Source organism: Dermacentor silvarum, chromosome 11 (genome assembly GCF_013339745.2).
Source record: "Dermacentor silvarum isolate Dsil-2018 chromosome 11, BIME_Dsil_1.4, whole genome shotgun sequence".
NCBI lineage: Eukaryota > Metazoa > Arthropoda > Arachnida > Ixodida > Ixodidae > Dermacentor > Dermacentor silvarum.
Window position 1 is genome coordinate 32,118,734 of NC_051164.1, and position 26,390 is coordinate 32,145,123.

General features: G+C 47.4%; 1 long non-coding RNA gene across 1 annotated transcript in view; it reads right to left on the bottom strand.

Moving 5' to 3' along the window:
- Window positions 1–413: 413 nt before the first annotated feature.
- Window positions 414–26,390, bottom strand: part of LOC125941252 (uncharacterized) — a 30,744-nt gene continuing 4,767 nt past the window's right edge. The window contains exons 2-3 of the long non-coding RNA XR_007464185.1: window positions 22,019–22,168; window positions 414–631 (exon numbers count right to left, since the gene is read on the bottom strand). This is a non-coding gene — a long non-coding RNA (uncharacterized LOC125941252). The remainder of the gene's footprint in view (window positions 632–22,018; window positions 22,169–26,390) is intronic.

Genomic DNA, 26,390 nt, shown 5'->3' on the forward strand with positions numbered 1-26,390 from the left:
TTTTTGTGGTTTGGTTCTTAGAAGCCTGATAACAGGTAAATATCTAATACGTTTACCATTGTCTCGATATTACGCTAGGAAGGTTTCTTTGCAGGTGGCAACGCAAACACTGCCACCTCCACAGCTGAGCTGCCGCTAACTTTCTGCAGGCCTAGTTCGAAAGAATGTGGTGAAATAAGCCCATTACATACGCTTCGGCTACTCCAAAAGTAATTTGCAAAGTAACTGCAAAGTAAGACGCTGTAAGCGCCTACAAACGATTACAACGTGTTCATAGCTATTTAGCGGCAGTGGCTATCAGGTTCTAATCACTTCCGTCATCAGTGAACAGTAGATGGTCGCGGTTTCCGACGGCACCAAAATATCGTCGTAGTTGCATCAAATTGCGCTCACCCGTTGGGAACACCCACATGGTGAGTATGGTTAACAGGGACCCTTGAATGGCAAACATGACGAATGACACGATCAGCAGGCTCAGGTTCATTCCCGGGCCATATGGGTGCTCCTTACTTCCAGCGAGGTACATTACCGCGATAGCGACGCAAGACGGGATCAGGAACGTGAGCAGAGCCGTTAGGTAGTGGCCCCAGAAAAACTCGGCATCAGATAACCCCATTACGCACTGGTGTTCCTGGAAAAGATAACACAAACGATTAGAGATCACAATGAAGGATTTTTATAGAGCGCGAATGCTTTACTTGCGGATCTTCCCTCTCCGGATGGCCCTGTCCAATTTAAACGTTGTGCGTCCAAATTTCTAAATGCACTAAAGAAGTGCGTGAGCAACACTTTTTTTTTTACGCGAACATTTCTGCGCGTTCTCTGCTTCCGCAGAACCGACTAATCTTGATCATGAGAAGAAAGCTTATATGCAGGCCTGCTAGGTATAGCGATGAAATGCGTTTTCGGTTCGATCTTTAGCTAGTTGGTTAAAAACAATGCGGCAGGAACAGAGCTCAGGACAAGGACAATGTGAAGGAACAATGTATTGCGTCGTTTTCAACGTGCCCTCGTTTTCTCCGTGTCCGTGTCGCCATAGAGTTTCTCACTATAACACCTAGAGGGTAAACTGGCGCCACCGTCTATGCGAGTTTCTTAAAGAGCTGCCGTGCCCTCATGGGAATTACGGGATATGTGTCTGCGAGGCTTGTGTTGGCTGGTGTTGAACAAGGCTTCGTCTAAAACGTGGAGATGGCTACACAAATAATGCGTTCTTAAAGTAAAATCTACATAAAAGGCTTTCACTCACCCATATAACATCTCTCAATAAAGTTTACTCACCTACAATGCAGCATCAAGCGAAGAAAAGCAAGAACAGACGACAAGTTGTTCCAAAGCGAGCGAGAATCTTGTCGTCTGCCCTCCAACTTTAGCGGCCAGCTGATACTTTTTACGGTTCATAGAATTGTGCATCCAATAGTATGTCCTCAAAATTAACAAAACATGTTTTTGTGTAATAATAAAGCTAAAGCAGTTTTTTACGTCCTGTCTTAGCAGGAAATGAATCATTGTGACAGACGGAACGGTGCAAGCCAGGCGCGTCTTCAAGGCGTTCTGGTTCTCCAAGAACGATGCCAATCCGACTCCACAATATACCAGCATTCCCTTGGATACCACAGCGCAGCAGCGCCACATTTCCCTCTAGGTTTTATAGTGCGAAACTCTATGCGTGTCGCCATTCTCCCCTGAATTCTTTTTTTGCTTCGCAATTAATATACCCACTTCGTTTTGGGTGGCTGCTACAATACAGGCCCCCACATTGAACCTCGTTTTATGTACACACCTGTCGGAAAGATATTACCGGGTACGCAATAGGGGGCCGCCAAAACGCATCACTGCGTCTCAGAACAGATCGCCCACGTTGTGAACACTCACGCGTGCGCACGCATGTTCTTCCGTGCTTGCGCAGCCGTGGCACATTTGTAAATTCATGAAACGAATGGTAAACAAAACAGGCTAGCTCTGCCGTAAACGAGAGTATATGTAAGCACGAAATGGCTGCCATATGGCGTCTTTTGCTCTCTCTGGTGCCGCCACCTTCAAGCGCTCTTCTTCTTCCAACAGTGCAGCGCGCTCAGCCCCTGTCGCTACGTTTTGCCGCGAAGCTGTGTATGGCTAGCCGATTCGTCCGTCTGTCACCTGTAGCCAGAAAGCATCATCATCAGCAATGGCTCGAGCGTCGTCGTCTTCTTGCACAGCTGGCTCGTTGACGCCCCTCGGTGCAACCGCGTGAACGCGGTTGTGCCACTGCTTCGGCGTTCGTCTCGTCGTCTTCTTCGACAGCTGGCTCCGTTGCCTCTCAACATTCCAGCGTAGAGTTTCACTTCTCTTCTGTCGTCTTATTGGGGAGGCCACGTTTACGGGGGTATGAGCCATTTCTTAAGGGGGTATGAGCCATTCATTGTCCTACCGTGACGGACTAATTTAGAAGCAATTTAATTTCGAAGAATCGCAAGCGGCAATGCAACAACGGTGGACTGTGGCCATACCGTCATTGACGTCGTATTCTCCGTCGCAGCCGAGCGTGTGTGAAGCATTATTAAGAATTACGAAGACGTAACCAATAATTGAGAAATACTTTGCAGTACCGTACTGATTAACCCAGTAAAAAACGGGCCCGCACGTTTCCGCTTCGCTGGTTGACCATCTGTACGGAGTGCTTGGGCGGTGATTCTGTTGTTGTCGCGCACCGCTCAAAACTCACGGACCGCTGGCGTGATATTGTGAACTGACCGCTCCAGTGATATTGTGAACATAAGCAAAAAATCGGAAGCAATATTTTTTGTAACTATTTGGGAAGTATCTAACATACGTACTGTGATCCTTATCTTTTGACTGGTTGCCCGGATGGTCTCGTTTTGTTCTCGCAGCAATGCGCCGATGTTCTCTTTTGAATCCCCGCATGACCTCGGTTGAGTTTCTGGATAAGGGCTCTGTCTTTTGGCTCAAGTTCACTTCCAGGGCGCGGACAGCGGGAGCTAAAAGCATTTCATGCTTAATAATTCAAGGACACCGAATAAATTCTTCTGAGTTGTGAATGAAAAAGCAGTATTGTCCAAGTGAACGCCGCTGAGCGGTCCTTCCAGTTATTAACTGCGCGTAGGCAAGCGAACGCGTTGTGGCACTTACCCTGTGGGTAAGACACTGCTTCTGAGCATGGTGTCGTAGTTTCAAAACTTTGTACCGCCCTAGTTTCGAATTTATTCTGTTCTTTTTTCTTCTTTTTTTGTACAGTGGAGCTATCATACGCTAGTTTCCAGAGGATTGCTGCGTGCGCAGACCGAGCGCGTATACCAAACACGCCGTGGTCTCGATAAACCAAAAAAAAAAAAAAACGAATCACTCGTGTTCCCCGGCTGCGTTTAATAGCCAAAGGGTGTCTCTCTTTGGTTAGTGACGCCACGCACTGCATAGGCACGTTATCTGAGTTGCATTCCGGCCATGTCGTCGGCCATTCCGGCCATTCCGGCCATGCCGCCGCCGCTGATGCAGTGGCTTCCTGTTGAGCTTGTAGCTTCCTTTCATTGACCATTGTTGCCGTGAGTCATTGATTTTGCTCTGTTCAATATGTCCGAGTGCGATGCCTGTTTAGTTTGTTATGAGCCACTCTTAGAAAACGGTACATACCCAACCTGCTCTGAATGCAAATACGGCTATCACCTGGGAGCTTGTTCGGGTGTGAGCAAGACGACCTTCAAAAAAGACGATGCCGCAAAGAAAACATGGAAGTGCCAAACATGCCTTGTTTTGGCGGCCCGAAGGGCTCGTGGCGAAAAGAGCCACACCGGTGAGCATGAATTGACCTTCGAGAAAATACTTATTTAAATTAATAAAAAGCTGGCCCAAATACCTGAAATACAAAGCAAGGTGGATGCACTAATGGTATTAAAGAATACAGTGGACAAATTGGAGCTGTCTGTTCAGCATTTGTCCGATCAATATGAATCGGTGCTTGCTGAAATGCAAAAGCAAGCAACTGAAATAACCGCCCTTAAAAAGAGGGCAGATTCCGCCGATCATCTAACACCAACATGAATGTGCTTGAGTTGCAAAAGCAAGTCAATGTCCTAGAGCAATACAGCAGACGACAAAATATTGAAATACATGGTTTACCTGTCACCCAGAATGAAAATTTGCTCGGGAAGCTGAATAAGCAACTAAGCTTTCCCTTCCTGAATTGTCTAGCTCCGAAGTTGAAGGCGTGCACAGACTTCCGCCAAAAACTGGCAAAATTCCTGTCGTTCTAGTACGTTTCGCATCACGTGCCACACGTGATCAGTGGATGGCTAAGAAGGCCAAATTAAAAGCCGCTAGCTCAGACGTGTATTTCCTTGACAATCTCACGCCACAGAACAAGAAACTTCTTTGGCTAATGAAGGAAAAGGCTGTGGAGTTTCATTATCAGTTCGCGTGGTATAAAAACAGCAAGTTTTTTGTGCGCAAGATGCCTGGTGATCGAGCACTGCGCATTGACAGTGAAAGCGACCTTGATAAGATTCGCTGAATGACTTATTTTCTTCTATAACTTGTGTTCAATTGCTATCATGGCTATCTTCCATGAAGCCATATATCATAATGCTGAATCTTTTAAATCTTTTGTGCAGTGTCCCTCTTTTAAGAAGCAGGACAGAATGTCGATTTTCCATTTAAATGTACGCAGTCTGAGAAACCAACAAACTGATTTACTGCTTGATTCATTAGGTCATACGTTTCATTTCTTGGCCTTCACTGAGACTTGGTACTCATGTGCGTTCGATGTAGTATTTTTCGAAGGATATAAACATGAAGGTGTATATAGACCGAATCGTAGGGGTGGTGGAGTGTCATTATATATCAAAGAAGATGTCTTATATGAGGTGCTTCCCGAATTTTGTTCCGTTTGTGCACATTATGAGTCTATTGCTGTTAAATGTGTAACATCTCTGATCGTCTCAGTTTATCGCCCCCCATCAGGGGATACGCAAGAATTTTTTTTGGTTTATAACTACGGTTTTTGAATATGCGTCCTTAAGGAGTTTGCCTATTGTCCTTGTTGGTGATTTTAATATTGATCTGCTATTGTTCAGCCCAAAAAGTCGACAATTTCTAGATGTAATCGAGTCATTCTCATGCACAAACTTAATAGGACTGCCCACTAGAATAACAACAGCAACTGAAACACTGCTAGACTTATGCATAACTAACCATGATAAAAGTGACGTCAACGCTGGTGTGCTAACAACTGATTTGAGCGATCACTTATCAGTATTTTGTTTTTTCCCTGCGGCAAAGAAAGAAAAAAATGATAACGATGCTCCGGTTGCATATCGCTCCTTCAATGCCAATGCCTTGTCTATATTTCATGCTAGTGTTGAGAGTGTTGACTGGAGTGACGTGTACAGTGAGCAAAACCCTAGTTTATCATATGAGCGGTTCCTGCAACATGTAAAGAGTTCCTATGATGCTGCCTTCCCACTCCAATACTATAAGAAGCACAGCAAGTCTAGGAAACCATGGATTAACAGACATCTTTACAACAGAATTAGAGAAAGAGATAAACTATACCATAACTTCATTAGACTAAGAGACATATCTCTACTACAGGAATACAAAAAGGTTCGCAACAAATTAAACTCGGATTTGAAGAGAGCCCGTATTCAGTATTATCAGGCTAGATTTGCTGAGGTCTGCTGTAATCCCAGGAAAGCCTGGAAGTCGGCACGTCTACTCATAGGTAAATCAAAAGATAGCCTTCCTACGACACTAACGATTGACGGCGTTGAGTTCACTGAAGCCAGTCTAGCGGATAAATTCAATGATAATTTCCTTACTTCAGGTGCAGCAGGTCAGACAGGTGACACAACAAACGACTGTGAACAATATATTTCTTCTCCCTGCGCAAAATCTATTTTTTTGACTCAATGTAGTAAACGAGGAATAGTCAAATACCTGAAATCGTTAAATAAAAATACTGCTGCTGGTTATGATAACATTAAGGCTGATCCAATTAAACATATTGCTGAATTACTATGTGGCCCACTGCAGCATATATCTGCAATCAAGCTTTCGCCACGGACACCTTTCCTGAAGGCATGACGATAGCTAAAGTAGTAGTCATCCACAAAGGTGGCTCTCACCACGACTTAATTAACTACCGGCCTATATCTGTGCTACCTTTGTTCTCGAAAAGCTTAGAATATGCACTAAAGTCACGATTAATGTAGTTCCTTGGCGACCACCAAATGCTTGCCCGGCAACAATTTGGCTTCCGTGAAAAGAAATCAACCGAAATGGCACTCCTGGATATTAAAGAAATCTTAGTTACTTATATTGATAATAAGCAATGCATTCTTGGATTATTTCCAGACTTTAAAAAGGCGTTTGATTCCATTAAGCATCCCATTTTGTTTCGTAAGCTCCTTCGCTACGGTGTTAGAGGTTTGGTATTAAATCTGATACGCAGTTATCTATCCGACAGGGTGCAGTTTACCAGTGTAAATGGTTACCGTTTCCAATCACAACAGATAAGATATGGCGTACCGCAAGGCTCCATCCTTGGACCATTATTCTTTATTCTTTATATAAACGATATTGTGAATATACCGCGAACCCCTGACATAATTCTCTATGCAGACGACACTAGCATCTTTTTCACAGGCAAACACTTACTTGAACTTGAAATAGCCGCTAATAGTTGGTTAACAGAACTATCAAACTGGTTGAATTTAAATCAGCTTCAACTAAATGTAGGAAAAACTAAGTATATTATCTTTAAAAGCCGTATTAAACCTGATGACTATAGTACTTGTATTAGCTTTAAAGGCTCTTCTATCGAACGGGTTCCTACTTATAAATTCCTAGGTGTTGTTTTCGAAGAGAACTTGAGCTGGACACCTCATGTAAACAAGCTCCATGCAAATATGTGCAAGTCAATTTCAATATTATATAACATGAGAACCTTGGTACCAAAATGGTTAAAACTTCAATCATACTATGCCCTTGTTCATTCACATCTACACTACTGTCTACTAATCTGGGGTACAACTACTAAGACAAATTTAGATAGGTTGACAATCCTACAAAAAAGAGCTGTTCGTTGCATAGAGAACCTTAAACGAATTGACCACACAGCGCCATTTTTTCCCAAACTAAACATACTCAAAGTAGATCAGTTATTCCAATTAAGGCTTGCTATGTATACACATAAGGAAGTTTTGCATGACCCAAATACCCTGTCCACATCTTCGCCATCTGACAACTCACAATATCACCTTAGGCATAACCGACTTAGAACACCTATGTTTAGAACCAATTATGGTACTCAGACACTCGCCTACCTAGTACCTCATTTCCTAAGTAATAATCGAGAAATCGCTAATATGATTCAGGAATGCAGGTCGGCTTACAGTCTCAAGAAAAAGGTTAGAAATTATCTTTTGTTTAGCTCTTAAAACTTCTGTACGGTGCTTAGCTCTTCTATTTGGTCTCGAGATTTTTTCCCCATTTTTTAGTCTCTACTCGTTCTCTTGCATTTTTTCTCCTATTTGTTGTATAATGTTTTGTAACACTGATTAGTATTATTTGTTTGTTTAAATATTTCCTCGTTCTCTCGCATTAACCGATGCTATACTATGTATGCAGTGTAAGATTCTTGCTCTTTTTGTATTTGATTGCGTGCCGCATACACTTTGTTCATTTTTTTTCTACATTGTTGCACTATCCTTCATAATGTCCCACCCGCTGAGTAATGTATGGGTAGGGGGGCCTCTGTCAGGCAGTTGCATCTGCCTTTAGCCCCTTCATCCCAGACAATGAATTGTCTAAATAAAGCATTACGAAAAAAATATGTAATGGGAGCGCCGTGTAATGTGCGGACTGAGGAAGCGCAGCATGCCTACGAAGAATGACGGCAGGAGCAGAAGCGGGATTGGACGCGAAGGCGGCCGAAAGCTGCTAATGCCTCCCGCCGCCTTCGCAGCCATTCCCGCTCCAGCATCGGTGCAGAACGCATGACCGTCTATCATAGCGACCACAAAGCTATCAGTCACTGTCGCAGAAACGAGACGAGACAGCTGCGTTCGATGCGAACGAAGTCAAGATTGTTCTTTTTTTCTTTTCTTTTATTGCTTTTTCACCACGCGCGCCTTTGCAGCCCGCCGTTCTTTCTCGTCTTGGCGGCTCCCAAGAGTTTCAACAGCTTCCGGCGGCGAAAAGTTTTCTTCTCATCAGGAGAAGCAACATTCCAGTGTGTAAAGATGCTGTACAGGTCTCCGAACGAGTCTTCCTTTGGTTTTTAAGAGACAGGAGCGCAGCTTCCGGTCGACTCCAGAATAAACTTTCATAAACTTAGCCAAGTTCCAGAAGGATCTCGGAGTGCGTGCACCGAGCAAAGCTAAATCTCCTCGGTTCCCTGTCGTTTCTTGCTTTCTTGCGTTACATTGCTCTCTCAATTCTTTCACATTGTCCCTGTTCCATCTTTTCCACCAATATTTCGTGATTTTTTGTTTATTTCTCCATAGTTCTTCTATGATGACATTTTTTTCAATTTAAATAATGTCCTTCATCCTGTGCTTTCCACTTATTATATGAGCCGGTACAATAGGTAGAGGCTCATCCGGTTCGCTGTATACATAGGTCAATGGTCTGTTATTAACGGCAGCTTCAGCTTCAGTTGTGATTGTTTGCATCTCTTGATAATCTTTTTCCGATAACTCTCCTCATTGCTAATTTCATGCTTCATACCATTGTTTCGTAAAGCCTCCCCACCAAGGTGCTTGTTCTGCGATGTACTTCCATTTGATTTGATCTGCTTGGCTTGCTCTCTTGAAGACTTCGCTCCTGTAGTTCTTTAATCATACGATTGATGTCTCTGTTGACCATCTTGAACGTCTTTGCGTTGTCACTGTAAATGTTGCAACATAGCCCTCGTCTCGCTGTAAATCTTCGGAATGCGTGTAAGAATGCTTCTGCTGTCGTGTTTTCCACATGTTCTAGATGTACACCTCGTGTAGTAGCACATAGCAATATTGCAATATACTGTTTTTAGGGCCTTTCATTGCGTCTTTTATAAGCAACGGAGCACGAAATCTACAGCAATGACTTGAAATGTTTGTCGCTCGTTGACTCTGCCAGCAGGAAGTTGGTGCAGTGGTCAGCCGCCAAATCGTTGGCACTTTAAACATCCATGAATGACGTTCTTTAGACATCCATGAATTACCAGCTGTCTTCCCTGTATTATCCAGTACTTAGTTCGCTGTGATAATGTGACGCTTATTCCTCCATGCAGCCTGAGCTGAAGAATATGGCATACCAGCAACATTGTACCAGTCGTCCACCAGTCGTCCAGCATGTCGTTCGTTTTATGTTATTCTACTTTGAAATAGCGGACCTTTGTGTCTTATCAGACCTTGCCCGTCTTCAAAGACTTTCATACCATGAATAAACATCCTTGTTGTCTTCGTAGGAATGCTCTGGCTCTCTACGATGTTTTCCCATGTGGGTCGTTGTTCAAGTTTTATTGTCGTCTCAGCATTCTTCAGTTCCTCAAAACTAAGATCTCCGATGATCGGGCTCTTTTTTCGTATATTTCGGATAAACCTGAGAACCCAAGCTGTCACTGAGCAATCGTATGTATTTACCATACATCTCCGTCTCAATCACTGCCACATTTGACGTGCATGTGTCAGTCAGATAATTTTCAATATTCTCAGTGTCTTCTTCTGCTTCGGTTTTCTCTGAAGTTTTCTTTTTCATAACTATCCATTTTGGACCATGCCACCATAGCTATGAGTTTATCAGACGCTCTGCGCTTACACCTCTAGTCGTCAAATCAGCTGGGTTTTCTTCATTTGCAACGTAATTCCAGTCTGACAATTTTGTTTTTCCTTTATCTCCTTCACTCTGTGTTCGACAACGGTATCGCGTTCTTTCTTTCCGCGTAACCAACTTAGAACAAGGGTAGAGTTTGTTCAATATCTTCTTTCGTTTAGTTTTCTTACAAATCATGTTCTGATACAGTCAGAGAGGCGTGCAGACAGCGTCACAGCCATTAGCTCGAGTCTCGGCAAATACATTTCTTTCATTGGAGCTATTCGTCTTTTTGCGATGAGTAGCTCAGACTTTTTGGTTTTCGTTATTTATCTATTAGGCTGCTGTTCCGTAAGCGTACGGGCTTGCACCGGAAAACAAATGAAGAGCTGTGTGAAAGGCTGGCTAGTTGGGTAATATCAAACCATCTAGGTATGGTGAAGTCTTGTATTGATCGTAGCTCTTGAATCCAGTCCCTCCACGACGCCGTTTCATCTTCTGGTAGTGGCTCCTCCCAAACTGTTTCCTTCCTCCACATGTTCTGTATTTCTCGCTTATCTGTCACTGTGAATGGTGTGAAGACACCCAGCGGATCGTATATTCTTGCTGTTAGCTGTAACATTTGTCGCTTCGTAATTGGACCACTCGTATCGATGTCCTTTATGTCAAAATATGGGAGGCACTGTCTATCTTTCTCGTAATTCCATCTGATGCCAAGTACCTTTATCTGGGTGGAGGTTTCTGTGCCTATTGTAGGTTTAGAGTTCCCTGTAATAGTGGCTCATTCGTTTTGAACTTCCTGAGTGTCATGGACGCCTTTTGAAAAATTCCTTTTGACTCTTTATAAAGTTTTTGCGCTTCTTCTGGTGAGTTGGCTCCCGGTATCACGTCGTCGATGTAAATGTTGTTCTTCAGCTGCTTAATCGTTTCCGGAAAGCTATCTTCCAACTTGCATAGGTGGTTTTAGCACAGTTGCTGCAAGTAAGAAAGTACTCGGAGCTGTTCCTAACGTAACTCTTGACATTCTCCATGTTACAGCTTTTGCGTTCCTACCACTTGGAATTCTGTCCCATCAAAGGAAACGCAATGCGTCTCTATCCTCTTCATGCGTTGAAAGCTGCAGAAATGCTTTCTCTAGATCAGCTGTCATTTCCATGTGATGGTGTTGGAAGTTCATCAGCAAATGCACCAGATCACAATTGAGATTCGGTTTCGTTTCGAGGTTCTCGTTTAACGAAAACCCTTTTGTCGACGGTGACGACGCATCACATACTATTCTTATCTTTGTGGTTTGTCTATCTTCCTTTATACTGCCTGATGCGTCATGTAGTAGCAGTGTGTAATCGGTCTACTTTTTTTCGACCACTTCTGCTACTCCACTATGTAATAAACTCTAATCGCACTATCGTAAGGATGGGGTATACTTTCGTCCTTCAGTAGCCGTCGAGTGAGTTGTTGTAATCTGTTCATAGCTACGTTCTTGTTGTCATCAAGTTCAACGTTATGTTTTCATGGAAGTCTGACAGAATATCGCTTCTCTTCAAATTTTAAGTGTCTCTTGAAGTGCTGAATCAGTTCTTCTTGGCTTTTAGTTTCTTTTTCAGGGCACTTTATGCCCAGAGTTTATGTCAGAGTTATACACGATGACGTTGAGTGCCATTGCGGTTGACTTCCCCATTATTGTTGGTGATATCTTAACTTGACCTTGTACTGTACAGCCGAATATGGTTTCTGCTGCTGTAAACCTCTTTTTTAGTCTTCGGATCCCACCTGTCATTACTTGCCAATACTGGTCTGATTCAATAAGTATTCCGATTTTCATGCATGACGTGCTTCTACATAAACCGTCAGCCAGCTTGAATCCGTCCTCTTCATACTGACCGTCAATGAAATAATCAGGAGCGGTAATCTCTCTTTCGAAATTCTGCGTACCTCCAGTGCTTCCAACCGCACTTCTTGACTACTGTAGGCACTTTTTCAGCTTAACTTCAACCAAATTCATGACTCTTTCATTTTGACCTCCTCCGAATGAGCCTATCGTAACTGTTTCTTTTCCTTTAACTTTACATTCAAGTTTTTAACTTTACAGCCAAGCCACGCAGTAAAAGTCGGTGGTCAAATTATGGGCAGAGACCGAGGAAGCAGCAGTGGTTATCAAGTCCGCCAGGCACGCGCAGTAGCTAAACCCAGTGGGGGTGAAGGAGAGAGACCGGGACCGTGCTCCGGCTTCCGAAGCCCTCTCCCCTCACGCATCACACACGCTGTGGTTGCTCAGTGGCTATGGTGTTGGACTGTTGAGCACGAGGTCGCGCGATCGAATTTCGATGGGGGCGCAATGCGAAAACACTCGCGTACGGCGTGCCTCATAATCAGATCGCGGTTTTGGCATGTAAAACCCCATAATTTAATTTTAATCACGCATCACCTGGCGTGTTTTCACTACGACAGAAGGTGTTTCGTTTCGCTCACTCTGCTCCGTCAAGGGGCGCTCGTGACTTGGATTCGTAGCCTGTGTGAATTTATATGACGTTAGGATGACGTTTCTGCCGTTGACAGGCGCCACTCCAGGCATGGAGTGGCGCCTGACAACGGCAGAAAGATATCGCGAGAGCTAGTGGAGCTATACTAGTCCAGGTGCAACCAAATTAGGAAGGCCCACTAAGCTTCAACAAAGTCACTCCCTCACCAGAACAGGAATTGGTCTCTCTGGTGCAGTATTTGGCAACTACCTCCCTTATGACTCCTACAATTAACCCATGGCCCTCAGTCCCCAGCGGCTGCGGAGCACCTGACCGAGGCGGCGGTCAGACCTGCGACGCGGCAGAGGGTGCTAAGAATATCTGGGTCCGGACAGGCCGCCACTGGAAACTGAACTTGGGGCGCTATAACCTAAAGCTCTTCCAAACTTTTCTATTTGAATTCTGCAATCAGCCCACCACGATTGGTCAAAACATGTTCGGGCCACTCCCAACTACGCCTGTTACTCAGGCGACGTCACGAAAACCGCGATAGCTCCCTATCTGGTATAACGTGTACATGCTGATTATGCATGATGATCAAACTGCGAAACAAAAAGTAATTATTCCTGATTCGACGCCTTTTCACCATTAGCCTCTGCTATTTGTCCAATGTTTTCAGGCTACGCCCACTTCGCCTGTCTGTCACTTGACCTCACAAAACCGCGAAAACTCACCGCCTCAAAGTGACGTGTACGCAAAAAAAATGCATTATTATGCCGAACAAAACTGAAGGTTTTTCTGAATAGCCAGAGACAGCCCTTTCCGAAAAGAATAGAAGATGGCTGCCCGCCGATCGCTCAGGCCCTCGCTACTCGCACCTGCCGGTGAGCATGTATTTATTTGCGTATGATGAACCTTTTTGCGTGGCAGTAAATCGTTAACGAGCCTTTCGGCACGTAAACGACATCGCTCTGCCAACCCTTCCTTGCTGAGAATCCGTTTTAACGGCATTCTTATCCTTCTGTGACACGCCGCCGCGATTTTCGACCAGCCACCGCAAGCTAAGTAATGCGAAGCGGACCAATCGGAGAAGCCGGAACCACCCTCTTCATGCGGTTATCTATTCTGACTGTGCTGGCTCGGCCCCATCGAAACCCTCACCACTAGAGCGTGCTCATCACCTCTTGTCAGCCAATTAGGTAAGAAAAACAGCTGATTGCAGGCGATGTTATTTCTTTTGAAAGCGAACAAATGTGACCTCGTATAAACAAGGAGAGTGATTGGGGTGTTCAGACAACGCTGGATGCGTCGGTGGTTACGTAAATGTGACGTCAGGGGATTGGAATAAAAACAGTTTGGGAATAGCTTTAAGTTATAGCGCCCCATGATTACGACCCTCACGTTCATGACAATTTACCAAGCAACCATAACAGCGGCTACCACGCTTCGTCACCGCGCGCTTCTCAGCATAATCGTCAGGTTCCCTTGCTTTCGAAGCCGTTTGTCTAAACAGAGAGCGCTCACATTCCACATGTGACGATGCAGGCACCAGCGCACAAGGCCCTGCGTACGTTTCAAGCACTTTTCGAATCTGAAAACTACTCAAAGAATTCAAGACAACGTACAAAGCGAGCGAGACCTCCGTGGCTCAAGGGACGCAGTCCATCTTAACCTACCCAGCCAACTTCGTTGCACGCCAACAGGCTGCGCCACAGTACTATCAAAACTTCAGCTCGTCAGCCCCATTACTGGCCTGGCATATACAAGTACGCCCGCTGCTTCCTCGACTGCCAGCGCCGAAAATCATTCCCTACTTCCCCTGTCGCCCCTTTACAACCGCTTCCTTGTCCGTCCCGTGCTTTTGATCTCGTCGGAAACGGCCTTTACGGCCCGCTTATTTGTACCGGGGCTGGCAACCGCTGGATTATCGTTGCAGTGGATCATCTTACACGCTATGCAGAAACCGCTGTACTTCCATCTGCAACTGCCCATACTTCATACTTGGGCATTTTATTCTTCGTCACGGTGCCCCTCGGGGAACTTTTTAGTGATTGAGGTCACGCTTTTCCATCTGAAGTCGTGACATCGCTTCTGAAGAAGTGTCACATCACCCACAGGACCAGCATCCGCAGACGAACGGGTTGACGGAGGGTTTCAACAGTGCTCTTGGCGACATGCTCGCCATGTACGTCGCATCCGACCATTACAACTGGGACGCTATGCTTCCGTTCGTCCCATTTGCCTATAATACTGGTACTCAAGCCACCACTGGTTTTTCTAAGTTTTTCGTACTGTACGGCCGCGAACCTTACTGGACAATCGATACCATTCTACCCTACCAGCCTCATTCGTCAGAAGGTGTTCCTGCATCGTAATCTGCACAGCATGTTGAAGAATGCAGACAGCTCGCGCATTGTCTTACTGCCGTAGATCAGACACACCAGTAGCTTCGGCGTGGTGGCTCTGATCCTCCCCAGCTTCCCTTCCGATTCATTGGTATGGTTGTGGGTTCGAACTTTAGCTCCTGGCCTTTCTTCTAAGCTGCTGCCAATATTTTATGGACCTTACGGTGTAATTGCTTGAGCTTCCCCGTGAACTATGTCGTAGAGCCTGTGTCGCCGTTTTCTGATCAGCGCCGTCGCGGTCGCGAAACTGTTCACTTAGGTCGACTCAAGCCCTTCTGCGATCCCTCTACGTTACCTTGTGCTTAGATTGCCAGGATGGCATCTTTTTCTCTGGGGCACAAATGTAACGAAGAGGAAGTGCCGGTTAGCCCGGCGCATCTCCAGCGTATGAGATAGAACGAAGAAGTGCCGGTCAGTCAGGCGCATCACCAGCGCTTTACGCACGGGGCCAGTTCTTACTGCCTCACGGAGTTCGACCTCTCACTCCTTGCGTATCCTGTCAATAAAAACCTTGACAGTTGCTTTAAAATGTAATATACATTTCTCAGCTTGAGCCCATATAATATCCTTTACTTTGGCGACATCATCATACATTACCTAATTGATAGCCTCGGTATCTAGGCCGAAGCTTATCTGCTTTTTTGATTCGCATGTATAGTTTTCGATGCTTGACAAGCCAAAAAAGAAACCCTCTATCTCTTCAGTTCAGAGTTATTTGCTCTCGTTTTTATTAGTTCTGCGAACACGGCAGGCTCCACGCTAGTGTTGTCATAAACGCTGCTGCAATTTTTATTTTGTGACGTTATCATCAATGACAATGATAAGGAACGGTGTAGCCTGAAAGAGAGTACACTTGGCCCTCAATTGTATTCTTTCGCGAGGAAACAAATATATGCTGCTCCTCACAAAAAAAAGCAATAACTGCATGTTCAATCATATATGATACGGAAATGAAGCCTTGCATTGTTAGCTGCATTGGAGTAAAGTCCGAAGCAGTGACTGAGTCCGGACTACCGCTAGCAGGAAGGGCTTTCTTCATTAAAAACGTATTGTGCAGTACACGGCTGTCCACTGCAGGCGTAGCTCTCCCGCCGTCACCAACCGCACGTGTATAATGTAACCATGGTTATATTCTCATGGTTCTGGTTAAACGAGTCTCAACACGCAGCGCAGTAGTTTTTGCGCCTGTCGAAAGCCAACGGAGGATGGAGCTTGCCGTGCATAGTTACGTTTGGTAGACTGCTGTGCACTAAGAGTACGTGTGACTTACTTGATGATGATGAGTACCCAGCTGGGCCACTGCTCCTTTATTGGCTGAGTCATTACTCTCAAACGCTTACGCCGCAACGTACAGGCAACATGCTTCCGACAGCGGTGATGCCAGCACCGCAGTATGCGGCGGCTGCGCGCTTACAAATTCAGCTTGTATACAAAGTGGCGTGCGACCCCAGACTTTACGAAATGTGCGCGACAGCTGCACCTCCAGGCTCAGCTGCTACACAAACATGGACAGCCGTGCTTTCACCTGATTTGCCATCTTATGTGAAAAATGTTTATTGGCAGTATCAGTGGGGCCAGGGCCTCCTCTATTTTTTCTTTAATAGAGCAGGCGAGTACGGAGTGGTACCGAGTGATAAATGCACACATTGCGCACAAACAGAGACCAACACGCTTGTAGTAAAGGAGTGCGTTGTAGCACGCACCTTCAGGAATCTGCTTGCAAGAATGTTTGGAATATCCACCGTGCGTCCACCACGGCGTCGAGATTGGCTTGCAAGTCTCATTTTCTACATTGTTAACTACGTTTTATGGTGCTTCCGCAACATTACAGAACCATCTCGGCAATAAAATAAAGCAATGTACCCAGACTGCGCAAACTAGGGGTGATACTATGGAAACAGCTAGAAGAAGAGCTTCGTAAACTTGGCTAGCCGAGCTTCTTCGCCGCTTGTCTACGCGGTACCTAATCATCTCTCGAGGCAAAGTTTTCTTACGCCCAGAATGATGCCCAAATTATGTTTGCCTGAGTAGGTACTCTGTACTTGTGTATGCCCTGGTGTCATTCGTGAATTTGAGGTTCTCAATAATGTTTTGCATGTACACCTCGGCGACCAACTCTGGGCTGCCCAGCAGGCCCGCGAGGCGGCGCTGAGACAAGATCTCGGCGATCTAGAAGAATCAATGTCGGGTTTAACCTCTCATACAAACAAGCCGATACAATAGTTGAGCAGCAGCTGCCTACCCACACCTACCCATCTAGCCACCGTAGCAGGGTTGCTAGGGAGTGGACTATAGTAGCAGCCATGGGGAGACCGAGGCAGAACTGCACTCCCGAGGAAGCTAGAGGCCGCTTTCCGGGAATCACGCCGCTTGGACAAGCAAGAATACAATCGCCGGCGTCGAGGTGATCCTGCACAGAGAGCCGAGGGAGCCTATGCCGAGCGATGGCGCACTCAGAAGATCCCGAATACGCCGATCGAGAAGGGGAACAAAGGCGGATCGGTATCCGGAACTTGCGCGAAAACTCAGACTACAGAGAAGCCGCCGCATCACGACGCTGAGCTCGTAGGAGTCCATGGAGGAGCGTACGGCCGTTTCGAGCGGGAATTCCTCAACGTAGAGCTTGGACATTCATACCGCGTCTGTGACCGGCTTTGGTTTGACGTGAACCTCTGGACACCGAACTCTGCGCGTGACTCGGAGAAGCGTAATTTCGGACCCCAAGTGCTCCGCGAAGCGTTTCCCGAAGCTACCGACCACGAAAAAATGCGTGTGTGTGTAGGACTTGCCGCGAGACTGTGCTCAGGGGAAGATTGCCACAGTTCAGCACGAAGAACGGGTTCGAGTACCCCAACGTGCCTGCATCGCTTCCTCGACTGCCGCCGCGACGGTGGCAGAACTCTCGTGGACTCTGTGGCGTACATGTAGCCTTGACATGAGACGACCAAAGGAGATCCGGACACTCGAAGAAGAAGCCACTCATTTTGAAGCGCGTCCCGCGGCCAAGCGAATATCGGCGTGTCGGCGGCGAGCCGATTCGGCATACCGTGCCTAGCAGCGCTTAGCATTTTCGAGCAAAACTTAGCGAAACCTAGTAAAACCTGGAGGAGCTAGGTCGATCACCAGCTCCGCTGTTTACTCCAGCCTTGCGCCACCAGTGCAAGCTGCACACGTTTTTTTTTTGTATTTTTTGTAGTAGAAGTGGCAAAGCCAGTGTCAAGCAGACACTATTTATTGTTTTGTTTGCTTGTCTGTTTTGTTTGTATCAAATACGATGTATTACATGTGGGATATGTCATTGTGATGATGTGGATAGTGGCGTGCGGTGGAGAGAAGACCAGCTTGGAATGATGATTGTATGGCAGCACCAAGAAGAGGATTGATGATGGTGATAATGGATGATGACCACGTGCCATGAACAAAGAAGTGGTACGAGAGCACGCAGAGCGTGAGAGCGAGCGGCAGCTTCGAACGCAAGCTCGCAAAACGGCGGCTCCAGGCTCGGGTACCGGCGACCGGGTGTCCAGCTACCGTGCGGACCTGGTCGGAGATCCAGCTCGTGGCTGGGCTTTCCTGCGCGCCAGCGGCCTGCTGTGATAGCGGCCTGGTGCAGTGCTTCCTGCTTGGACCGGGACGCCTGAGCTACCAGCCTGCTGAGCGAGCCCGAGGACTGGCGACCGGGCGTCCTGCTACCGTGCGGACCTGGTCGTGGATCCCGCTCGTGGCTCTGCTCTCCTGTGTACCAGCGGCCTGCTGTCATAGCGGCCTGGTGCAATGCTTCCTGCTGGCCACCGGGGCGCCTGAGCTACCTGTCCGCCGACCGAGCCCGACGTTATAGCGGCCGAGGCGTGACAGGCCAGGCGTTACTGGCCAGTTACAGCAGTGGCCTGGTATTCTACCGGCCTGCTGTTTTCCTCTTGCTTCCACGTCGCGACAAGGTGCGGCGCGACAGCAGCGACGTAGCCACAACGACGCTCCACCGTCACAACCACCGTCACGGGCACCGCAACGACGAGGCACACGGGCGAGTGGTGGCGCATGAGTGCTAGGCACATGTTTATATAGGACAAACGATTCGCGGACTCTAGTCCACGTACATGTGTATGTAAATAATCTGTATCGTGCTAGCGTGTCTGTTAAAGTCTGTGTTTCGTGTAGCAAGCTCCCGTCTGCCGTGTCATTATTAAAAGGATCCTGGGCCCAACTGGAAACCGGCGAGTTTGTCGTTGTCGTTTCCCATCACAATCTGGCGAGCCTGCCAGGATCCGCCAGTAACATCCCAAACGCGGAGACCGGCAGTCGGGTGTAAACACGCAGCACTAGACGACCGATATGGATTTAGACAAGTTAGCCACCACTGCAGCACAGTTAGGCTTGTCTTGCGCTGAACTTCGCGAGTGGATTGAAAAAGAACAGGCTAGGCAGAGGGACGAACGAGCAGCTGAGCTAGAGGCAGCCGAAGCAGCAGCAGAAAGTCTGCGGTTAGCCGACGAAAGGCAGCGAAAAATCTTGCAGCTGAAGCTCAAGCTTCAAGAAGGAGCGCAGAGCGAGATATCTGCCCCAGCAGCGCCCGTATCGTCATCAAAGCTATCCTGCTTCAATCCCCAGAAGTTACTGCCACTGTTCGATGAACGACGCGACGACCTCCACGCGTATCTGCAGAGGTTTGAGCGCGTAGCCACTGGACAGGACGAGGCAGGTTGGAAACTTGCATCCAAGGACAGAAAGGGAATGGATATCAAAGAACTAATCGAGCTAGGCGAGAGCATGGGACTAGAGAAAGCGGAGTTAAGAGATTGGGTGGAACAGCAGCGGTCATTGGAGTGTAAGAGGCGTGCTGCTGAAAGAGAAATGGAAAAAGCCCGCCATGCAGTGCAGCTTCAAGCTGAGCGAGCGTGTCATGAAGAAGAGCTATGCGTCCTCAAATTGCAGATCGCAGCTCGTGAAGCTCTCACTAGCGCTACGAATTTCGGCAGCATGACTCCATCCGATGGTGAAGTTGTAAATGGGATGATTGCCTTGTCTTCCCCGCCTCCCGCAACCAAGTCTTTGGGTTTGCAAACAGGCGATGAGGCGGCTGAAGGTTGCTTGTCGCGTGAGCAAACGTATGTTTTGCATGGTCACAGAACTGGCAACGTCGAAAAAACTAATGCAAAAACTGCCCACAAAGATAAATCACAAGAGTGGAATTGTGACTCACCACCAAAGCAGTCTTCTGATTTTGGTTCTTTGTTGGATTCATGCACTTCAGTCGAGGAGGCTGCTCCGCAAACGAAAGTTCATGTGAGCCCCATCCTCCATGACACTAAACAAGACGCAGCTTTGTACTCTGGCATAACCACCGATAGTGATTGCCAGCAAACTCACCCAGCCAATGTTTCTCAATCTATGAGAGTGGACTCACCTATGATGTCAAAGGAAATGCCTACTATCCAGTCAATGACCCCAGTGGTACATGATGTAAGCGTGAGCAGCCTATCTCAACAGCTTATGATAAATTCAACATGTGAGGTGAACCGAAGGTCTATCAATGAATCGCCTGTAAGTAATAATCAAGCGTGTAGTCACTCACCTTCAAATGTGAACGGAGACAAACAGATAGATGTTCAGAATCTTCCACTGAATCATGAAAAAGTTGATTCGTGGAATTCAACAGCTGATTTCGATTCTAAGATCCCAACAAGATTAGGGATATCAGACAATCGCTTTGTGCAAGCTTACACCAGGCGCGTAGGAGTGGCTGACCTCACACGACGCAGCACATCTGGTGTTGCTTGGCGTGCGCGGTTACCACATGAAAGACCGATAAGTAGGATTGAGACAGCCGCGGTTCGGTTAATTTGGGAGCGGGTAACATAATTCAGTATACCTGCACCGGCATGCTGTTTTCTGGACTCTGACAAAGCTGTGAATGGTTTTTCGTGTTTCTTGGACACTATTGTTGTGTGCCATCGTGATTGTCGCGCACAGTACTGCAATTTTTTTAATTAGAACTTTGAATTGTGTTAGAACTTTCGATTTTCTTGTGAGAACTTTGGCTTGTGTTCCGAAGTCTCCACGTGTTTTGTCATCACTGTGTAAACATGAATTGTTTGAAAACCAAGAACTTTTCTTGAACGATCGCACGTGCCTGCACTCCTGCGCTCCCTCCTCCTGTGTTGTTTAGAATAGTTGCGGGCAACTATCTTAAGTGGGGGGCCCTTGTGATGATGTGGATAGTGGCGTGCGGTGGAGAGAAGACCAGCTTGGAATGATGATTGTATGGCAGCACCAAGAAGAGGATTGATGATGGTGATAATGGATGATGACCACGTGCCATGAACAAAGAAGTGGTACGAGAGCACGCAGAGCGTGAGAGCGAGCGGCAGCTTCGAACGCAAGCTCGCAAAACGGCGGCTCCAGGCTCGGGTACCGGCGACCGGGTGTCCAGCTACCGTGCGGACCTGGTCGGAGATCCAGCTCGTGGCTGGGCTTTCCTGCGCGCCAGCGGCCTGCTGTGATAGCGGCCTGGTGCAGTGCTTCCTGCTTGGACCGGGACGCCTGAGCTACCAGCCTGCTGAGCGAGCCCGAGGACTGGCGACCGGGCGTCCTGCTACCGTGCGGACCTGGTCGTGGATCCCGCTCGTGGCTCTGCTCTCCTGTGTACCAGCGGCCTGCTGTCATAGCGGCCTGGTGCAATGCTTCCTGCTGGCCACCGGGGCGCCTGAGCTACCTGTCCGCCGACCGAGCCCGACGTTATAGCGGCCGAGGCGTGACAGGCCAGGCGTTACTGGCCAGCTTACAGCAGTGGCCTGGTATTCTACCGGCCTGCTGTTTTCCTCTTGCTTCCACGTCGCGACAAGGTGCGGCGCGACAGCAGCGACGTAGCCACAACGACGCTCCACCGTCACAACCACCGTCACGGGCACCGCAACGACGAGGCACACGGGCGAGTGGTGGCGCATGAGTGCTAGGCACATGTTTATATAGGACAAACGATTCGCGGACTCTAGTCCACGTACATGTGTATGTAAATAATCTGTATCGTGCTAGCGTGTCTGTTAAAGTCTGTGTTTCGTGTAGCAAGCTCCCGTCTGCCGTGTCATTATTAAAAGGATCCTGGGCCCAACTGGAAACCGGCGAGTTTGTCGTTGTCGTTTCCCATCACAGTCATATTGCTCTCTGTAATCACACCACATCTGTACGACTGCCTACGGATGAGTAAATTTTCGTGTGATCTATGAATATGTATTTGAATTTGACAGCGTACATATGACCTTTTAGTCTTAGGCTGTCACCGACTGCAGTGGCGCCAGCCTAGGCGTAACGTGCAGACTCACAGTTCTCTAGGATGTATGCGCAGAAAACATTAGGATAACTTATGCTTACCGAAGTCCCATTTTCGTTCTCCTCCTTTATTGCGGCAATTATTGCAACCATGAAAAACATGCATCCCATAGTAATCCCGTGTGGGAGTAGTGTCTCGTATTCATCCACAATGCCCTTAAAAACCCAGCCGGGCATGGCGGCAGTGTGAACCTAGAGTAGAGAGAAATGATCAGTGGTTAGAACGGCATTGGAAGCAATACTGTCACTCACCAATAAACGGTGTTGCTGTTGTTACACTCCGCATACAAGGTGCTGAAACAAAATATTAAAAATCCCCTGTTGCCTCTAAACCAGCTCTGACATCCAATGCATACATGAGCTTAACTCATAGGTAATTGTCCTTACCTGATGGAACCATTGTGCGTACTACAATGGATTTCTTTATTTATCAATTTCGGTGAACGGGATGCTGAAACACCTTTCTTTCAAGCCTCAAAAACGCCTTGGAACAAGTGAGCTGCCTTCCAAGCAATATATTCCCGAATAATGTTTTTCAAGGTACCTACTACGAACGAACATAGTACTGGAGGACTGAGTGTTGGGCTAGTCGGTGTTGTCGGCAGACATGATGTCCATCTGGTTTTCTGAGCCCCTAACCGAGTGAATTCACATTGCTAAGCTACTGTTTATGTCTGGTGACACTGTGGTAAATGCAGGGCCACCTAAGGAAGATCCAGCTGGTTAACAATACAGCCAGCTTCTTGCTTTCATGAAATCGCTGCACGAAAATTGGGTACAAAATTCACCGACATTTACGATACTTCCTAATGCGAAATTTGAGCGCAGCTCTATACGTGTTTTCATTTTGCGATATATTTTTCATTTCAGTTTTATTTTCCACAAAAAAAAATACATTTCTGGTAAGGATACCTGGACAACACGCTGTTTTTGACAACTTGACTGGGCCCGGGCAATATAGAAACTTTTAGCTGTGGTGACATTCAGGATATCAAACAGATTAATGATAAAAACATTGCCGTTAATAACACATACAGGTGACATAAACATATTCTGGCACACATACTCACATATATACTAACCCACGAATATATTGTAAATACATAAATAAACCGATCATGCTTCGAACAGCTCACAGATATACCAACAAAATATGTTTATAACATATCCATTTCCAACAATAATATAGGTTTGAGGTTTAGTCGAGATTGAAAATAAAACAACTTGGATGAGCTGGCGTGGAAGATCTGGCTCGCGCGGCACGTTGCAAACGGAGTGAAGTGTGGCGCGACTGCCTCACTGTTCGGGAGATTGCGAGGAGCAGCACGTGGGTGACGCGCGGGCCTTTGTTTCCATATATCGTATTAAAAATTATGGGGTTTTACGCGCCAAAACCACGGTCTCATTATGAGGCACGCCGTAGTGGGGGACTCCGGAAAATTTCGACCACCTGAGGTTCTTGAACGTGCACCTAAATCTAAGTACACGGGTGTTTTCGCCCCCATCGAAATGCGACCGCCGTGGCCGGGATTCGATCCCACTACCTTGTGCTTAGCAGCCCAACACCATAGCCACTAAGAAACCACGGCGGCTCATATCGGTGACACGCTCGCCGCATGCCTTATCGATGGCGTCATGGGTGAGCAGACGACGCACGCTCCTCTGCCGCCATGTCGCAACTGCCCTCGCCGCAGAACGTTTTGCGCGGCACTGCGCTTTCCTCCTCACCTTTTCGCCCTACTCTCCTCTCCGCTTTCCTCCTCGCGCCATCTCCGCCCTCGACGTTTATCACCCCCCGCTGCGCTCGGCGCTCTCTTTCATCTCTCCCTGTGCTCATTCGCTCGGTTACGCCGAGGGACGCCGACGCTCAACGAAGGAACGGGCGCCGAAGAGCTACGTTCTAAAACACGATGAACTCACGAGTAGCCTTAACCAGCTGAAAGAGGCTCAGCAATCACTTGAGGAGCGTATTTCAGACATAGACAGCCGGACAGTCGGAGAAAGCTCTGCAGCCATAGTCGCTAATAACCAACGACTTGATTTCGAAGACCGTTGCCGCAAGGTTAACCTTAAATTTCACGGCAATGATGACACCGGAGCGAAAACATTGGCTCAATGTGAAGAAAAAATTGCAGCATGACTGAGCTTTCAGTTACGAACTTCAGCGGTGAGTACCAACAGCTGGTAAAGATTACGGCCATTGCTCACTTTGAAGGGATCGGGGATGCCCTAATTCTACGCTTGCTGAGCATTCTGCTGCCGTAAAGAGTGACAACGCGATGGTTAGTACAGTCGACGTAAATCCTGAGCTCTCAGCCCCACAGAAATAGTGTATACTAAGTATTTTATGCATGTTCAGTGACTGTTTTTCACCCACGTCAAGAGTCAAACAGACCCCCATCGCGAAGCACCGCATTATAACAGACCCGAGTGAACGCCCCGTGCGTCAGCACTCCTACGGAGTGTCACAAAAGGAGCAAGAGGCGATCTGTGGTCAAGTAAAGCAAATGCTCGACGACGACGTAATCCAACCCTCTACCACCCCATGGACGTCCCCCGTAGCTCTTGTAAAAAAGAAGGACGGCAATACTTCGGTTTTGTGTGGATTACCGCGAGCTGAACAAGGTGACGAAGAAAGATGTGGACCCGCTTCCCCGCGGCTACTGGCAGATCAAAGTTGATGAACGTGATCGTGAGATTTTGTTCATAACTCCTGACGGCCTGTACGTGTTTAAGGTGTTGCCCTTCGAATTATGCTCAGCTCCCGTAACCTTTCAAAGGATGATGGACGCCGTGCAGTCACGTCTCAAGTGGGAATCATGTCTCGTCTATTTAGACGTCGTCGTCGTTTTTTCTAGAACATTTAAACAACACTTACAGCGACTTCAGTGCGTGTTCGTTGCAATTCGCTCTGCAGGCCTATCATTAAAACCTGAGAAATGTCATTTCGGTTATCAGGAGCTGAAGTTCCTCGACCACGTTGCTAGCCACGCTGTCGTTCGGCCAGACCCTTAAAAGAGCATGGCTGTCGCCGCTTTTTCACCACAAGCCAACAAACGAGACGTTCGTCGCTTCTTGGGCCTCTGCGCAAACCACAGACGCTTTGTAGAATTTTATTCCTCAATCGCAGAACCTCTGACTCATTTGACAAAGCCATTTGGGATTCGCGCGTGCCGTGGCCCGAATTCGACAACGCTACTACTGGACAAAGCTTGCGGAGGAAGTCCAGCATTACGTGAAAACTTGCCGCCACTGCCAGCTCCGAAAGGTTTCACCTCGGCGCCCCGCCGGTTTCCTGAAGGATGTTATACCTGCAACACAACGATTTTAACAAATCGGCATGGACTTACCGGGCCCTTCCTGAAGGATTTTGCTGGCAACCGTTGGATCATGGTTGCGACTGATTACCTGACGCGATACTGCGAAATAGGAGCCTTTCAGCGAGCTACTGCCAGTGATATCGCGCACTTTTACATCCACAACATCGTCCTCCGGCATGTTTCACCAGCATTACTCATAACTGATCGTGGTGCTGTTTTCACAGCTTAGACGACGCAAGACGCCATGACGCTTAGCAGAACATTTCATCGCCGAGTCACTTCATACCATCTTCAGACCAATCTTCTTACGGAGAGGTTAAATAAGACAATCGCTGACACGCTTTCCATGTATGTCGACAGCGACCCCAAGATTTGCGACGATGTGTTGATTTGCGTTACATTCGCATACAACATTGCTGTTCAAGAAACTACTGCGTTCACTGCTTTCCGTATGCTCCACGGCCGTGAGGCAACCGCCATGCTGGACGCCATGCTGGATTGTTGCAGGACGCAACAATCCGACATTACCACTGACGCGGAGGAATTTATCGGGCTCGCAGACTCAGCTCGCATGCTTGCGTGCGAGGTAATCCTGAAACAGTAATGCATAGACTCCCACAGGCATAACGCTCGCCATCGTGAGTTTGTCTACCAACCGGGTGACCATGTTTGGTTATGGACCCCTATCCGCCAGCTGCCCGGTCAGAAAAGTTACTGCGCGGCTACGTCGGCTCCTACAGGGTTCTCCGTCACCTCAGCCTCCTTGATGAAACCATGTCGGCGATCCCGTCATGTCCAGCCGACGGACATCGTCCATGTTTCCAGAATGAAACCGTTCCACTTGCGTTGACGAGGCCATTCTAATTTCCTCTCGCCGCTAGTATGATACTTTCCTGTTCACAAACATTATTTTAGTGTTGCCGCGTATGTGCTTTGTGTAGTTTTTTTCTTCCTTCCGCATTTGAAGCATCGAGACGATGCTTTCTGAAAGGGGGGTAATGCCACGTGCATAACAGTTGCCTGTGTTGTGGGTTTGCCGCTTCGGCGGCAGCTGAGGACTGAGCTGGGTGTCGTAGACGACGAAGACGCGCTCT